General features: G+C 46.2%; 1 non-coding gene across 1 annotated transcript; it reads left to right on the forward strand.

Moving 5' to 3' along the window:
- Positions 1–4,283: 4,283 nt before the first annotated feature.
- Positions 4,284–4,365, forward strand: trnas-aga (transfer RNA serine (anticodon AGA)). Its single transcript has one exon. It is a non-coding gene; the product is annotated as a tRNA-Ser (tRNA).
- The last annotated feature ends 409 nt before the right edge of the window (positions 4,366–4,774 follow it).

Raw genomic sequence — 4,774 nt, forward strand, 5'->3', positions numbered from 1 at the left:
GTGGCACAGTGGTTAGCACTGCTGCTTCACAGCGCCAGGGACCTGGGTTCAATTCTGGCCTTGGGTGACTGTCTATGCGGAGTCTGCACGTTCTCCCTGTGTCTGCATGGGTTTCCTCCAGGTGCACTGATTTCCTTCCACAGTCCAAAACTGTGCAGGTTAGGTTGGTTGGCCATGCTAAATTGACCCTAGTGTCAGGGGATTAGCAGGGTAAATATGTGGGGTCAGGGTATAGGGTGGGATTGTGGTCAGTGCAGACTTGATGGGCCAAATGGCCTCCTTCTGCACTGTAGAGATTCTGTGATAATGTGTTGTATTGTAAATAGTATATATTTATAATTTATTAGAAAAAAGATTTACATAGAAACATAGAAAATAAACACAAGAGTAGGCCCTTCAAGCCTGCTCTGCCATTCATTTTGATCATGGCTAATCATCAAATTCAATGATCCCACCTTCCTCCCATATTCCTTGATCCCTTTAGCCCCAAGAGCTATATCTAATTTCTTCTTAAAATCACACAACGTTTTGGCCTCAACTATTTTCTGTGGTAGTGAATAGTGGCAGGGGGCGGCATGGTGGCACAGTGGTTAGCACTGCTGCCTCACAGCAAGAAGTTTAACAACACCAGGTTAAAGTCAGCACCAGGGACCCAGGTTCGATTCCCAACTTGGTTCACTGTCTGTGTGGAGTTTGCACACTCTCCCCGTGTCTGCGTGGGTTTCCTCTCACAATCCAAAGACAAAGGGGGGTAGGTGCATTGTTCATGCTAAATTCTCCCTCAGTGTACTCAACAGGCGCTGCAATGTGGCAACTAGGGGATTTTCACAGTAACTTCATTGCAGTGTGAATGTAAGCCTACTTATGACTAATACATAAACTTTAACTTTAGAATTTCACACATTCACCACCCTCTGGGTGAAAGAATTTATCCTCACCTCAGTTCTGAAAGCTTTACCCTTTATTCTCAAACTATGACCCCGAGTTCTGGACTCTCCCACCAACGGGAACATTCTTTCTGAATCTACCCTGTCTAACCCTGTTAGAATTTTATAAGTTTCTATGAGATCCTCTCTCACTCTTCTAAACTCCAATGAATATAATCCTGTGGCCTCACCAACACCCTATACAATTACATTAAAACATCCCTATTCCTCTACTCAAACCCTCTTGTTATGAAAGCCAACATACCATTTGCCTTCTTTACTGCTGTACCTGTGCACTTACTTTCAGCGACTGATGCACGAGGACACCAAGATCTCGTTGGGTATCCGCGTCTCTCAATTTACACCCATTCAAATAATAATCTGCCTTCCTATTATTGCTACTGAAGTGGATAACCTCACATTTATCCATGTTAAACTGCATCTGCCATGCAGATGCCCACACAGTCAGCCTATCCAAATCGCACTGAACCATCTCTGCTTCCTCCTCATAGCTCACCCTCCCATCCAGCTTTGTATCATCTGCAAATTTGGAGATAATACATTTAGTTCCCCCTTTCAAATCATTAATACATAATGTGAACAATTGGGGTCCTAGTACAGATCCCTGTGATACCCACTAGTCACTGACTGCCAATCAGAAAAAGACCGTTTATGCCAACTCTTTGCTTCCTATCTGCTGACCAGCTTTCTATCCATCTCAAGACACTACCCACAATCCCATGAGCTTTAACATTGCATAGTAGTCTGCTACATGAGACCTTGTCGAAAACCTCTGAAAGTCTAAATAAACCACATCCAATGGTTCTCTTTGGTCAAATCTACTAGCTACATCTTCAAAGAATTCCAATAGATTTGTCACGCATAATTTCCCCTTTGTAAATCCATGCTGACTGTCTGATTATACCACTGCTTTTTAAATGCTGAGCTATGAAATCCTTGATAATGGAGTTAGCAACTTCTCTGGATTTGTCTGTATATTTCCGACAGCGTATTAGAAGGATTTTCCCTGTACAACACGGAATTATACTTTTATTCTTCCTGGTTGCCCTGTACAGCATTCCCCTTTACTTAGGGATGGCACATGGTTGCTTGCAATTCACATTGTGGGCACTGAATTTCTTGCCCTCTTTATTTTGTGAACAATGCCACGGGAGATCCACAGTCCCTGTATCCCAGGGCGCCAGGGCAGGCACAGCCGCTTAGAGAGCCAAAGCCTACGGGCGGGATTCTCCACTCTCATCCGTGGCGGGACCGGTGGCACAGTGGCTAGCACTGCTGCCTCACAGCGCCAGGGACCCGGGTTCGATTCCTGGCCTCTGGTCACTGTCTGTGCGGAGTCTGCACGTTCTCCCCATGTCTGCGTGGATTTCCTCCAGGTGCCCCGGTTTCCTCCCACAGTCTGAAAGGCGTGCTGGTTTAGCCTATAACCCGTCGCGTGAGAAAATGGAAAATTTGGCATCCCAGCCAAAACTCCATTCGCCCTCACTGGAAAATCCCAGCTGCCAACGAGGACGGAAGAATTCGGCCCACATCCATCACCACCCAGTTCTACCAAATTCCGAGCTTCCCCCATTCATTTGCTGCCAAAACCCAGACTTCAGCGACCAATGCAGCCAAAGTTCAGAACCCTGGCAAGCGGATATCAAAGTCCAGTGTCCATTCGAGGGTTTTTGTGCCTGAGACCCTTATTCCTGACTTATCCTCATCTCATTTACTAGCCCGCTTCTACCGCCAGCCCTCATCATCACCTTGTTCATCCCAATAGAATCATTCAAACCCGACAGTGCAGAAAGAGGCCGCTCAGCCCATCAAGCCTGCACTGATGACATTTGCACCCAGGCCTTATCCCCGTAACCCCATGTATTTACCCAGCTAATCCCCCTGACACCAAGGGGCAATTTATCATAGCCAATCCATCTAACCCACACATCTTTGGACTGTGGGTGGAAGTGGGAGCACCTGGAGGAAACCCACACGGACACGGGGAGAACGTGCAAACTCCACACAGTCACCCAAGCCGGGAATTGAACCCGGGTCCCTGGCGCTGTGAGGCAGAGGTGCTAACCACTGTGCCGCCAATACTTTCACAACTTGGAGGGATAATGTCTCATTTTCCCCACTGTTGCTGCATAATGGATATCTTCCTCCAGTCTGATATCTAGACCTATAGGCTTACCAATTGCAATATTATATCGGCCTTCAAAAGGTTAGGAAATAAAATAAATAAATGAATAAGTGAAAGGAATTTGCAGTTTTCATTAAAAATGGCTGGAATTTGGGAATTTGAACTTAAAAAAGATATTATCAATGTTTTAAAATTTATAAAGTTTATTTATTGATGTCACGAGTAGGCTTACATTAACACTGCAATGAAGTTACTGTGAAAATCCCCTAGTCACCACACTCCGGCGCCTGTTCGGGTGCACTGAGGGAGAATTTAGCATGGCCAATGCACCTAACCAGTACATCTTTCGGACTGTGGGAGGAAACCGGAGCACCTGGAGAAAACCCACGCAGACACGGGGAGAATGTGCGAACTCCACACAGACAGTGACCTAAGCTGGGGATCGAACCCGGGTCCCTGGTGTTGTGAGGCAGCAGTGATACCAAGTATGGACTAGAATTTGATGAGTAAATTGTCTTGACAATAATGTGTTATATTTAATGTCACCCATTCTGACAGTATATTTTCTCAGTTGATGAGTATAATGCCAGAGAAAGCTAGCCAATAAGCCTTGAATGTTAGAAGTCGACGTGAATTGGGTCACAAGTCTTTGGGAAGTCTCTGTTTATATATTTCACTGTTATTTTTTTGGGTTGTGTTTTGCAGAATGTGCGGGGGCTTTGGGTGGGATGGGGGAGGGGACATGTAAAATCTGCTGGCCAACCTTCCCGCCCACACCTGACCCATTCCCGTGGGTGAGGTGCTTACGAGCCCATCACCCTTCAGCCCACTGCTATATGAAGAAAGAAATATCCGTTTGTATTTGTGATGACTTCAGTCAGGCAAATGAGGTTGGCCTGCTAAAGTATGAACTCCCTGATTGAGTCCTCACCAAAAGATGTCCCTGATTGAGTCCACCTGGGTTTGATTCCCGACTTGGGTCACTGTCTGTGTGGAGGACGCACGTTCCCTCCGTGTCTGCGTGGGTTTCCTCCGGGTGCCCCAGTTTCCTCCCACAGTCCAAAAGACGTGCTGGTTAGGTGCATTGGCCATGCTAAATTCTCCCTCAGTGTACCCGAACAGGCACCGGAGTGTGACAACTAAGGGATTGTCACAGTAACTTAATTGCAGTGTTAATGTAGGCCTACTTGTGTCAAATAAATAAACTTTGGGTAGTCATGGCCGAGTGGTTAAGGCGATGGACTAGAAATCTATTGGGGTTTTCCCGTGTTGGTTCGAATCCTGCTGACTACGTAATTTGCAATTCAGTTTCACCCCGTCTCCTTGCAAAGGATGGCGCTTTCTGTCACCCTTTTCATGTGGACGGTTACAGATCACATAAAAAGATGTCCCTGATTGAGTCCTAATTGATGGCCCAATCAGGGAGCCTCATGTTCCCTATTTAAAGCAGGTGTGTCAGTCTCTCTGCCTGCTGAAGCAGGGAGCACACAGGGAGCACTCTGTTTATGTGGTATGTTTTGTAAGTAAAGGAGCTTTTGGTGACGGGACCTTCGCCTTCGTGGGTTTATTACAGTATTCATTAATACTGGATTTGCAGCTCAAAGCTTTCAGCACCTGCTGCCTCATGTCTGGGTTCCTCCTATGGTATTAGAGATCATAGAATCCCTACAGTGCAGAAACAGGCCATTCAGCCCATCGAGAA

The sequence above is a fragment of the Mustelus asterias genome, chromosome 18 (assembly GCF_964213995.1).
Source record: "Mustelus asterias chromosome 18, sMusAst1.hap1.1, whole genome shotgun sequence".
NCBI classification, from domain to species: Eukaryota; Metazoa; Chordata; class Chondrichthyes; order Carcharhiniformes; family Triakidae; genus Mustelus; species Mustelus asterias.